The following is a 13,971-nucleotide window of genomic DNA, read 5'->3' as shown; positions in this document are numbered from 1 at the left end:
CGACACCTTACATATTCTTTTGTAACCAAACCTCTATTTTTGTGTATTTGTAGGAAACCAAAATTTCAAATTTGGAAAAATTAATATTTCAAATTTTAAGTTTAAATATTAATTTGGAATCCAAGTTCAATAGGAAAACATAAATGAGGATAAAGTATTTTTGCTACTTGGACCCGTTTCTAATGAAACGAAATCACCACTCTAATGGTTTGGCAGTGCTGAAGGTCATGATGAAACCCGTTTTCAAATTCGATGAGGCTAATTAAAGTGCTGTATTAAGTGAAAAAAAAAAGTGGTCATTTTGAAAAGATTGAATTTTTTTATAGAAAAGGCACAACCTTTCATATGCCAAATTGCATGAAACTCCAGAAAAAAATGCAACTGTGCGAAAATACATGCACTGGTGAGTTCTCAGTAAGAAACTTTGAATTTGGAGGGTTATATTGCAATTTTAGCAATTTGTGAAAATGAAGCACTTCCCAAAGAGGCTATACAAAAAAAACGCTCGTAGAGACGATTGTAAAAAGGCGGTTGTTATAACTGCCTCTAAGCTATAATATTACAGGCAGATTAGAGGTAGTTTTTCAAAACTGCCTCTAATATCTGTAAAAAAAAAATTCAATTTTTTTCTCTTTCCCCCAACTCTCTTTAAAAAACTCTAGTTCCCTCTCAAATTTCTCTTTCCCGCCAACTCTCTCATAAAAAACCCTAATTCCCCCCCCCAAAAAAGATGTCCTCCCCCCTTCCCCACACTGCCACCACCAAAAAACCCTATCCCCCCCCCACATCGGCGCTGCATCTACTCCTGCGCCCGCCCCTCTCCCCTTACCCTCTCCGCCCCTGGTTCTGCTCCACCCCCGGCTTCGCCCAACCCCTTGTCCGCCCCCCAAGACACACACCCCGTCCCCCTTCCCCCCTCCCTTCGGGGCGGCGTCTGACTCCGTCCCCCATGAGCTCCGCCCTTGGTTCGCCCGCCCCCCTTGTCTACTCCGCCCCTGGTCCGCCCCCCACTCTTCCAGTCTCTAACNGTCCCCGCCTCGTCTGGGACGCCAACACGCGCCTCCCGTCCCCGCTCACACCACTCCCCTGCCTCCAGAGGTACTTCTTCCCCTCTCAATCTCTGACCTTCGTCTGGCCACCCCTGGTCTGGCCGCCCCTCATCTACTTGCTCAGGTTCTGATATTATATAATTACAACATTAATTATACCTTTGTTCTACACTCTTCTCCGCCCCTGGTTTGCCCGCCCCTCATCTACTTGCTCAGATTTTGATATTATATAATTACAACATTAATTATACCTTTGTTCTCATATGTAGGAGCCTAAGCTTGTGACACGATTTTTTTAAATGGACCCTTCAAGAAAATATGTCATCATTTGAATCACTCTAGAATCAGAATATGAATACTGAAACCTTATTAAACACTACTTAATAAATTCCCCTATTTATATAACTAGTATAGGACCCGCGCTTCATGGCGGGTAGATAATATTTCAGTAAATTAATATACATAATTTTTAAAATTTTAAAACTAAAAAAATTTATAATGAAAAATACAAAACAAACTTATATATCCTTTTATATATAATAAAAGCTATTTTTTTATTAATATTTTTAACTTTTAATATTTGTAGAGTTAAAGTATTCTAATAACTTTATTCAAAAATTCAATCAAACTTAATAGTTTTAGTAGCTATTTTATAAATAAAATTTTAATTTAAGAGTTAAAATAGGAGAAATTATTCTAAATTGCCAAATACATAAGATCATCTATAGCGCTTTTTTTGCAAATGGCCCCCTAAAAAAATTTTATTTTAAAACTAGCCCCAATAAATTTATAATTACAAAAATGACCCTACTCCTGCTACACAGGCGTCACGCAAGCGCCACGTGGGCGGACTGGGAGGCCGGTTGGCAAGTTGAACACTATGAATCATTTACCGTGTTCACCGTGTTTCATATTTATTTTCCTTTTTTTCTCTTTTAGGGATTTCAACGGGTCGAGTTTGGATCGGGTTTTCAAAAATCGAAAATCGAATCCGAAAATCAAATTAAAATACGAACACAAATCTGAACCCGGTGGGTTTTAAAAATCCATACCCATATCCATATATTAAAGTTATATGGGTATGGATTTTTAAAACCCGCCGGATTCGGATTCGGGTTCGGGTTTTAATTTGATTTTCAAATTCGGGTTCGGGTTTTAATGTGATTTTTGGATTCGGGTTCGGGTTTTTGAAAACCCAATTCAAACCCGACTCGTTGACATCCCTAAAAGAGAAGAAAAGGAATATAAATATGAAACACGGGGAATCATTCAGTGTGTTTGAACACCACGGTGAATGATTCGCCGTATTCAACTTGCCAATTAGGCTCCCAGCCCGCCCACGGGGCGCTTGCGTGGCAGGAGTAAGGCTATTTTTGCAATTATAAATTTATTGGGGCTAGTTTTAAAATAAAATTTTTTCAGGGGGCCATTTGGAAAAATAGCCCTCATCTATACCTTACTAAAATTTATTGAAAAAAGATGTTATTATTTGCACATGGTGTATATTAACACACCATATACCGCGATTTATATTAGAGAACTAATTTCTAATATCAAAATGTAATTAAATATATCTAAGCTATGAACTCTAATAATTTAAATATATTTGCTGAATTAAATTTTAAATCACTATTAGAGATTTAAAGCATATGTTGTATGTAATTATATACATTCAATGTAGAGAATACTTAACTATGGATCATGCTCTTTGAAAAGCTCCTTTTCATAGTTCTAAGAAAAAGATGAGAAATTTTGCTTGTACCTGATATATACTAATATTTCATATATCGTAAGTATATTAGATGATTNAGATATGTGGTGTATATACAAATATATAATTGGTATAAAGAATATATAATAGAATGTACTTATAATTCAAAAAGAGAGAAATTTTTCCTTCCTTACCGATATATACTAATATTTAATACATCGTAAGTATATTAGATGATTGATAAAATACCTAATAGTTAGTATTATAAAATAAAATATAATATAGTGTAATATAATATAAAATATGAAATATTTTAATAATTTATTTTATTATAGAAATTTACTTTTTATTCATATTTTATATCCGGTCTACAGCGCAATTGGCGCACGTTGAAAATTTCTATTGAATATATGGCATGTTTTTATTGGCTAAGGGCTACAATGGAGACGTGGCTCCTCCGGGAGCCACATTTATGATGTGACCGAATTGTCGATTCTATATTCTATATAGATAGATGCTTACTGTTTCATTTATTAGCTAATTTATTGATTGTTGATTGATTTCCTTTTTTTCGGGCAATGCATGCTTTTGCTTTACAGTCCCTGTTCTCTTAATACTCAACTTAGAGCCGCAATCATAACTAATGCGATTTTATTAATAAAGATCAGTCCAATACATCCACTCTATACCTCATTATGTTGTGCTAGAACAGTATGATTGTTAAGTTGTCTAAATTGGTGAACTCTTTTGTGAACTCTTTTGAATCGCATATGTAATGCACAAACTTGAGAAAAATTGTATTTAGAGTAGTAACTGTATGCTTTTGTTGGGATTTCTTGAAACAATTTGCATTTTATATAAAGGATATACTCTTAAACATTGTAAATTTGGGTATAAAAGATAGGCGATGTTGAGAATTGAGTCAATTTTGCAGCAAATTTGAGATCAAAGAGGGGTTTTGAGGGATTTCTAGGAGGGATTTTCATAATACATTGATCACTTTTGGCAAACCAACCCTAATATGCACTGGTTGACATATTCAAGTTCAGACATTAAGCACCAAGAGCTTCAATTAAGCTGGTAATAGCTTTCCTCCCAGAATCTTCAAGCACAAATTTTGCACTTAAAATGCTAATTTGCTTCTTTGTGCATATGTTTTATATATTTGCTCCAGTTACAAGAAGCAATTGAGTCATTTTGGGCCGGTTTGGGGACTCAACGGCAAGAATTTGGACAATTCCAGATGGTCCTCGTGGTTCTAATATGAAAGCATTTCCCCCAACTGCTCATGTTCTGAAACATTTTAAAGGGCGAACTAATGAGAAAAGCAAGGATGTCACCATACTTGATTAGAATGTAATCTCTCTCTCTCTCTCTCTCTCTCTCTCTCTCTCTCTCTCTCTCTCTCTCTCTCTCTGTGAATTCCTTTTCTCTTGAAATAACAAATGTGCTTCTATATTATTTTTTTTATTCACAAGTTTGTATTTTGCAAATGGATTCTCTTTCTTTTCTTGTTGTACTGTATGGAACCTTTTATTGAAGCATCAAATCAAACCACATTGAGCCAGTTCAACCAACTTACTAAATCAAAATCAATTCGGAATCAAGAGGACAACCCAACCACACCAAACGATCCAACCACACCAAACACAACTTGATAGTTTTAGAATTTGTAAATTCGTTTCCTATTCTTAAGATTGTATGGTTGTAACCTCCTCCACAATATAGGAGTAACCTCCTTCACAATAAGAGTGAGAAGTACTCCTTTAGTTGTATAAACTTCTCAATAGGACATTAATGAAGTGTGTGGTCTACTAATTTCCTTATGGTATTAGAGACACGCTAAGGAACCAAAGATTTTAAAAAAATGGCATCGTTATCTAACTCGAAATTTCCCTTTCTCTCCACCATTAATGTGGCAAATTTCGTCACATTGAAGCTCAATGACAACAACTATCTGCTCTGGGAAACACAAGTATTGTCACTGATTGAGAGTTAGGACTTTCTTGGTTTCCTCATGGGGGAGACTATCGCACTACCTAAGACGTCGACGCTTCATCCGCCCGTAAAAACCTGCCAAACCCACAAACCATGGCAGCGACCCGAGCTGGAGACCAACACTCATAAGGGAGGGACACCAGCCTAATCCACGCCTTAAAAGAGAGGTCATGGCTGGCGGCCTCATGATACGGGGCCCAGTCGTAACAACGGATACGACACTTGTCGAGGGGTATGAATTCTCGACGGGTGACATCTTCAGCAGGGACCCATTCTGGGAGAAAGATGACAACGTCCCGCTCCTGGTAGAGTGCGACATGAAAATCCGTTGGGTACCCTACAAAATGCCTAGCTAGACCATCGGCGATCGTTGCTTGCGGGTAGTGTCCAAGCTCGGCAGGAGGGAGAACATCAGCTAGCACAGCGTTCCGCCTCTCCTCGCTGTGTTTGAAGTATTCCTCAGAGAAAGGAACAAAAACAGGAAAGGTGGTCCTCCTCCCTCGGATAGCTCTACCTCTGTACGTGTTCCTCCCTCTGAACATTTTCTCTACACTTCCTTGAGGTCTGCTCTTACTTTTACCCCTGCACAGCCAAGAAGGGTGGCCAAATTTGAAGCAGCGGAAACACCTAAGAGGTTCACGACAAGAAGACACTCGATGGTCGCGGGCCAAACATCTAAAACACCTTCCCTTTAAAGAAGAAAACTTCTCATCTCTGGAACCCTCCCTCCTCCCTGCTGAGAGCTTGCAAGTTTGATGATCCATTTGTGAGAGGGAGGTTGGTTGCTTAAGAAGGGCCTGCAGATAGGTTTTTACACCACCTCCTACCCTCTGAGCTTGGTCAAAGACCTCGGGTTTCCACACTGCCTTCCCGCCAGATCCATCATCCAGGATACCCTTGTCCGAGATAGGGACAGGGCGTCCCACCTCGAGGCGTGATGTGGACCCGACATAATGAGCAAGAATCTTACCTCCCAGTGCCCCAGCACCACTCGCCTCCCTGTAGGACCGAGATCGTATGGCGACCTTTTCACACTTTCCCTCTACATGAACAATACCATCAGAGTCCTTCAACGTAGCCTTGAGCCAAAGGAACCTAGCCTCCACCTCTGGTTCGAAAGGTGTCACCTCTTGTGAGCGCAAGCACCTCTGAGCTGGCGAGGAGGGGGGCTCCTTTACACGCCAGGTAGTTAGCTTAGTCTGCGCACTCCCGTCCAGACCCCATCTTCGGCGGTCGCCCTCACTCCCGTCCTTCCGGCATCCCCTCATCCAATTCCCCGAAACCTTGCCTGCATCCGTCTTGCTCCCTCTCCGTTCGCCTTTGCCATCGATCGATATTAATGTTGATGGACTCATAAGTTAAGAAACGGAGTTAACATGATAGTTTATTACCCAAGGCATATTATGGGTTACATATTAGCAACAACAAACAGCAAATAAAAAATAGAAGAAAAGGACCACTCCACCCCTTTAATTAATTTCCTCCTTACTCGTGAAGCAATGAAGTTGTTGGCTTCAACCTTAGCTTTAACGACGTCAGAGGCTTGGACGGCAACCACCTCGGACGCGGTAATAGCGATGCCGTCCGTGGAGATGGCGGACCCGGCAGCTTGGGCGTTGCCTATGAACAGGTACAGCGACAGCTGCGGCGGCGTTGGGGTGACGTCGACGGGTATGGCAGTGGCGGTGGCTTGGGTGGCGTTGGCGACGTGGGCGTCGGACACGACAGCGGACAGTGCCTGTCACAACCCGCGACCACTCGCCTATTTGGCCGGATCGTGGAGCCGCCGACAGACCACCGAACGGACAGAGTCTCCACTGTACGTCCAAGGCGTCGCAATCAATACAATACGAGAGGTTCCAACCAGAAACAGTATTTACTCATAGATTGCATAAGGAAGTATCATAAACATAAAACTACTAAGTTATTACAACATTCAACTTAGATACATTTTACAACACATTTACATTTTACACTTTATATTCAACTTCCAAATACAATCACAATTTTTACAATTTATTACAAGTTTGTACTTTGTCTTTAAACCCCCCAAGCTAGACCACCAACTCGGGTACTACTACCTCAGGTCTCTGGGATAGGGGGCTATCTACGGAGCTACGCCCTTACCTCGCGCCGCTGCGCCGCTCACGTGTGTACCTGTAATACCCCAAAACAACGTGGGGTGAGAACCAACTTCATGGTTCCCAGTGGGTATGGCCACCCAAGCGAAAAGCTCGACCAATAGGTCCAATGAGGCACTGCAACAAGTTAGTCCAATAATATACAAAAGATATTTATGCTTTTACTCGATATTGAACTACATGTCATGCCTCGCGATATATAATATGAAATGTATGCAACTATGCAAGTAAAGTAGATGATTTTACTTTCTATCATTTACATTCTTTATACTAGCCATTCTTTACTACTTGTAATTCTCTCTTTATTCTTAGCTATTCTTTATTCTTAGTTCCAATTTATTCATCGGCCATTCTTTTCTAAGGTTACTCTTATCTTAGTTCTCTATGCCACCCGACTCGGTCTTGAGTCAATCAATCGCGGATAGTCCGCGCACTGTCTAGCTCGAGGTGAAGGAACTCTCACATGCACCTCAGCCAACCACAGCTCACCGCGCTTAGTGACCTAGCCGTCTGGCGGCGAACGCATCGCACCTCACCCAACAACAGCCTAGGTTATGACTTAGCCACCCGGCGGCGAAATCGTCGCACACGCCACGTCGATGGTTCAGTCCACTGGCAGTATAATCCTCAAACTGGCTAACCATCCGGCGGCGAAATCGTCGCACACGCCACGTCAATGGTTCTTTAGCCCCAGGCGGTGAAATCGTCGCACATGCCCAACACCACTCTCGGTGTTCCATAAGCTCTAGGATTCCGAAATCCATTTCACATAACTCAAGGGTTGGTCTAAACCCTATAGTGTCGACCTATCTAGATCCAATGTCCTTTCCATCCTAGGTATACTTGACTCTAGGTTCAATTTCTTTATCACACAACCTAGGTTCACTTGACTCTAGGTTTAGTTCTCAACCTATGTTCTTTTTAACCCTAGGTTCATTTCCACTCTTGTCCAACCTATGTTTACTAACACTAGGTTACATGCCACACTTGTTCAACCTATGTTTACTAACACTAGGTTACATGCCACTTGATGTCCAACCTATGTTATTTTGCACTAGGTTCATATGTCCTTCATGTCTGACCTAGGTTTACTAACACTAGGTTCATATCATTCATGTTCAACCTATGTTCAAGACGCTAGGTTTAATGCCACTCGATCTAATATATATAGATTGTCCATATGCACATTTCCATTAACATAAACCTCTATATGTTAGCTTGCATCATCTAACATTAACATTATGTCACTTCATGTACAATCTCTTAGCATCTTACTTTAGATAATTAACATGCTTATCCAAACTAGCATTCTTTACAACTTACCATTATACATTACAACTAGCATGTTCTCTACTTTATGTTAACATGCAAATGTCATTTATCTCATGCTTTTAACTAGCATCATTCATACATGTATTTTAGCATTTCTATACTACATCATATGCAATCTACTTAGCATTTTGCATCATATTGTCCACATGCATTAGCTATGTCATTTTATTAATATGCATCAATATGAATTCGTATGTTTCTTAGACATAAAGGGCGACCTAGTCGCTTCGGTAAGCACAACCCGCCTTAAATTGCTCTCCGATTACTTGTAGTCACTTACAATCGGCCTCCCGCGGCACCCGTGACCCGGTTCGGCCCGAACTCTCGCACGACCACCCGAACGGCCACCAATCCGCGATTTGAAAATTCTGGAGTTTATCCCTCGACACCACGATGCTTCGGATCCGATCTCATGATTTTTAGACGTTTATTCCGCGTGCTGCGGCTATCTGTACGAAACAATGTTATTTCGTCAATAACTTCGCGTATACTCGTCGGATTGTTGAACCGAGCGTTCCATCGCGTTTGTTTGGTCCCCAATTAGGTTTCTACAAGGCCAATTTGCCCTAGAAACATCCAGAGGCAAAAGCTCTAAATTTTGGTGTCCTAACAATGTCATAATCAAATTTCTTGGGATTGATCTTGTAACTAAGCATAATCAAGCTTAGAACCACCCAAGAAGCTCTATAATCTCATTTCTAAACCATTTGAACCATTCTTAGGGTTTCTACTTGGAACCCTAACATTCTACCATTAGAGCACATGAAGCTCACATGGGTTTTCATGGTGTTCATGGCCCAACAATGCTTCTAAGCTTGCAAGAAAGTCCAAAACACTAGATCTTTGGATAAAATCTAAACCCTAGATGAAATCTTGCAAGAACTCACCTCAAGTCCCAAGCTCTACCAAGTTCTCTTTGTAGGAGAGCTCCAAGATCTCCCCAAAGCTCCAAAATGTCCTCTAATAATCTTTTTCTCCTTCTCCTTGAGCTTGATGGAGAGCTTTTAGAGAGAGAGAGAGAAGAAATGGGAGAAGAGAGGAGGAGAGGGGCTGCTGTGAGAGGAAGGAGGGTTTGGGTTTATTAATAGTGTGCAACAATTGCAACTAAGCCCTCCAAATAATCATATTTGCAATAGACCAATTTTGTGCTGTTCTACTACAGCGTACCGGTAGACGGGCTGGTGTCACCGGTTACACGATCGCGCAATAGCCAAACCCGAGAGCCTTCTTCTAGGATTTTACACTGCGTACCGGTACACACTAGGGGTGTCACCGGTACACGGCCATTTTTCAGGACTTACCCAATTTTTCAACTTTTTTTTTTTTTTTTTTTTTTTTTCCGTTTTCGCTTGTTTTCGCTCGTTAGGCCTCCGATTTATTTCAAATCGCACTGAGATCCCCAAAACATGTTTTCAAGCACGATTTCATCAACTTTTTATCCACGCTAATGCCGGATTTAGCTCATGGTCCAACATAGCCTTTCGGGTCCCGTTTTCATGCCTACGTGCACCGAAAACGCCCGAATGCTCCCGAACCTCAATCTCGCATTGTTTTGACTCCTATTCGTGCCGATCAATGCTAAAACCTTTCTAACCTCATTGGAACTCACTTTTAACCCTTCCAACACTGTTGGAGTGTTAAATAGACTTCGTCCCACCATTTCTCTTGGGCTCTTTGGCCAATTTGGCTAGAGTCCAACATTCTACCGAAGTTTCGGTATGTTACAGTGCCGGATTGGGGTGACTCCGTGCGGATTTGGGCGACATCGGTAGTGGGCACAACAGCGGACGGCGTGGGTGTTGGGGCAACGTCGGTGGCGTCGGCGGCGGTACGACAGCAGCAAACAGAATAAGGGAAGAAGCACAGTTTTTTTTTTTTATTTTATTTTTTAAATCTTTTTGTTTGTTCTTTTTTTTTTAGTGACCTTCTCTCGTTTTTTTTATCTTCTCTTAACTTTTTTTTTATGTGTGCAACCTGTGAAGTGTGTGCACCGGATGTGGACGACCTCTACTCGCATAGCTCCACCCACCCATCTCTCTGGTCCTGTGCGATCAGTCCCCCTTCGAGCTCCTCTCTCCAGCCTTTTATAGAGCTCAAGACTGAAGATTTCTTCAGATCTTGAAGAAATCTGTGATCCCGGATTTCCCAAGATTGATTTGGGAAGATTTATTATCTTTCCTAGGGAAGATTCGTTAAAACCCGCGCTTCGCTGCGGATAAATAAAATTTTAATTAATTAATATATAATTATTTAAAATTTAAAATTTGAAATATAAAATTTATTTTAAAAAATTAAAAACATAATAAAAATCGTTAATTTTTCAATATCAAGATATTTACAAACTCAATATTAAAAATTAATTAAAATTTAAAATTTATTTTAAAAAAATTGAAAAAATTCAACTCATTAGAGGAAAAAAATTAGTGTATTTAAAATTTTAATTAAATAAAAGCTATACGATGAACCTTATATTAATTAGAGCTCAACAATATTGTGAGTATATTTACCCAATTAATTACTTCTCCCTAACCTTCTCCCATATCTCTCTCTCTCTCTCTGCATGCCAAAACACACTCTCTCCCATAGTCCCATGGTATTTCCTCCAAAAACTCTCTACGTACTCCTCCACTCTCCCTCTCTCTCTTCTCTCCTTTCTCTTCTTCTTCTTCTTCTTCTTCTTCTTCTTCCTCTTTCTCTCTCTTCAATCTCCTTTCTCCATTGCCGCAGACACCATCTCCACCACCCAGCCCCTCACCGGATCCCAAAAGCTCATCTCCAAAGGTGGCAAGTTTGCTCCGGGCCGCCACCACCACCGCCGCCGCCACCGCTACCACCACCGCAGCCCCAACCTCCATCCTTTCATTAGCCCTCTCCCCGCCGGCCGCCACTCGCTCTCCACCCGCGCGCCTGCCCTTCCCTCGGTGGCTGACATATCCGCCCTCAACACCCCCGCGGCCCTCGCCGTGGCCCCCGCGGCTACTGCTGCTGTCGCTGCGCTCTCCTTTGCTGGCCCCAGGTGGCGGCGAGAGAGAGAAGGGGGTTAAGATAGAGAGGAGAAGGGAAGAGAGAGAGAGAGTATGTGAGAGAAGGAAAGAGAGAGAAACATGGAGCCAGCTGGATGAGAGAGAGAGAGAGAGAAAGAGAGAGAGAGAGAGAGGGGAGGAAGGGGCTAAACCTCGGGAATAAGAAGTTGTCTTGGAAAATCTCGAATATTTTGGTCCAACCTGGTCCAACCTCGGGAAGGAGCCAAGGTTCTTGGGAAGGAGCCAAGAAGGGCACAGGAAAAATTGAGCATGACGTGGAAGCACGAAAAATCGCCACGTATGTCTTAAAAAATTGTCAAATTATGTATTTGTCGTAAAGATTTGGTATGAGTTGGAGGAGAGAGAAGAGATGAAAGGAGAAGAAAAGAAAGGAGGAGCGGATTCTAATTCTATGGACGTGGAGACATAAAATTTTGCTGCGTGTATCCTCAAAATCATCAAATTATGTATTTGTATGGATAAGGCCATTTCAAAGAAACTGCACTAAAATTGGAAAACATTTGCACCTATGTCATAGTATGGAGACTAAATTAGTTTTCCTATGTCTTCTTTCCTCTCTTTCTCATAGATTATACCCAATTAAGTTGAAAATTATACACTACTGAAAAATTACTGTACTCAAATTCAAAAAATTACTAAAAAATTAAATCTTTAAATCCAAATTATTAACTTGAATCCACCAACGGAATTAAAAAATGAAATCGGCCATACACACCTGATTTGCAAATTGGTGAGAGGAAAGAAACAACGGCCGTCATCATCTTTTTCCATCGCACTGATCCTGTAATTACATAAAACCCAAAAAGATCCTAAAAGACCCTTAAAAAAACGCCCTTTTTTCTCTTAAAATTAATCGAAATTAGATCAAACTAAACCAAACTCAACACCAAATCTGAGAGCATACCTAATGTACGAATCAAAAACACCCTATTCACGTCACTGCGAAAAAAAATTCCAAAACCAAAAAACCCTTTGTGGGGTCCCTGGAGTGGCGGCTGAGGAAGGAGGAGAGGAGAGGGGAGAAGGGTGCGCGTCGGCAAGGTCGGGGAGGATGAGAGAGGTGGAGGGTGACGGAAGGGATGGGGAGGGAGGAGAGGGGAGCGGAGAGGAGGGAGAGAAGAGAGATTTCGGGAGGGGGGGAGATCGATGAGCGGACGTGCGGTTTGGGGGAGATGGGGGGCGCGAACAGTAAATGAGAGAATATGCGGTGGTAGAAGAGAGAGAAGAAAGAGAATATACTATTATTAAAAAAATAAAAAAATTCTAAACTAAGGAGGTGACGCCATGTCAGCAAAATATTGGGGATTCATATATTGGTAGCCTATAATAAACTAAACAAAAAGTTAATTACGTTGAACGAGTGGAGTTTTGTTCGGAGTTGATATAAGAGACTTCATTTAAGAATACGCCTTAAAATTTAACTTATGGATAAACCTGAATCTGAATCTGAAGCCATCCATTTCGCGTAAGGGGTCACTAAAATTGAACACAAATGAATGTAAAAATTTTGGGTTAGGGGCAGCCTAATTAAAACGGACTTGATCCATTAACTAACTAAACTTTATGAATTGGATAAAACCCAATCGCTCAATCCAATCCAACACTATAGACCAGCCCGTCAACCAAACCCAATCAACTTAATCCGTCCTATAAATTGTTAGTATTAATTTGATTTTAGTGATTTAAAATTTTATTTTAGTTCATGGGCTTTCTAAGCAACCCAACGTTCTGTGGGCTTGTTTGGGAGCTCGTTGTCACGGACAAAATGTTTTCCGTTAACTTCTCCTTGACAGTGGCCCAAATCTGCTAGCGAAACGGGTTGAAAATGGGTTGAATCGAGTTGTCAAGGAGACTCAAACCCAACCCGCTGTGGGGAGACAAAGGGTTTTGTAACTCCCTCATCAATGATGGAAACTCAAGGGTTATGAAACTCCTATGAGTTATGGGTGACTCTTGAGCTTTTGGTCATTATGAGGGCTCATTATGAGGGTGAGTTAATGTGTCTCATAATGAGAGAGTTAGTGTGTGTCTAGGTTCGTTGTATCTAGGAGCCTATAAGTAGTGGGGTTTGGCTAAGGCCATGACACACAAGAGAGGGTGTGTGTATGTGTGGGTAGTAATCTCTTTTCTAAGTAGTGTAGTACTTAGTCTTTTGAGAGAACCTCTGCCTCTCTCTCTTTGTCATTTCCCTTTGCATACTTAGTCATAGGACGCGAAGGTCCGGGCTAGCAATAGGGACGAAGGCTTGCCTATCTTCGAGCAGGAAGGCGGGCGCCGCACGGACTTTGCGAACAGAACCGCTAAGGCCGTGACAGTTGGTATCAGAGCCGGTTCGAGAAGGAACCATGTCTTTGTCGGAAGCTGTCGTCGTTGACGTTGTGCCCGAGCGGGAGCGAACCGAGGGCGATCGAGGTGAACCATCAAAGGCGAGCAAGGCCAAAGGTGGGGGAGAGCACCGCGATCCAGGGGACGCAAAAGGGTGCAACGAGAGTTCAACTCTGACAGCCTTGCAGCTTTGCGAGGAGGTGAAGCGTGGGAAGGCCGAGGACCTCGAGGAGGAGGGCCTGAGCGGCGGCGAAACTATCGAGTCTCATATGGCGCTGAAGTGGCCAGCGTCGAAGCAAAGTGCAAGTCATTCTGCCAAGGAGCCTGTGAGGACCAAAAGGCGTTCCGCAGCTTGGCGGAGTACGCGTGCG

The 13,971-nt window shown here is 41.9% G+C and overlaps 1 long non-coding RNA gene across 1 annotated transcript; it reads right to left on the bottom strand.

Annotated features, from left to right (window-relative positions):
* LOC109724435 lies at positions 6,834-12,388 on the bottom strand. The gene is made up of 3 exons (XR_002219930.1): positions 12,180-12,388; positions 11,991-12,056; positions 6,834-6,915 (listed from the first exon to the last, which is right to left on the bottom strand). It is a non-coding gene; the product is annotated as an uncharacterized LOC109724435 (long non-coding RNA).

Source organism: Ananas comosus, linkage group 18 (genome assembly GCF_001540865.1).
Source record: "Ananas comosus cultivar F153 linkage group 18, ASM154086v1, whole genome shotgun sequence".
Classification (NCBI taxonomy): domain Eukaryota; kingdom Viridiplantae; phylum Streptophyta; class Magnoliopsida; order Poales; family Bromeliaceae; genus Ananas; species Ananas comosus.
Note: the sequence above shows the minus strand (reverse complement) of the source record. Positions and strands in the feature narration are given on the sequence as shown.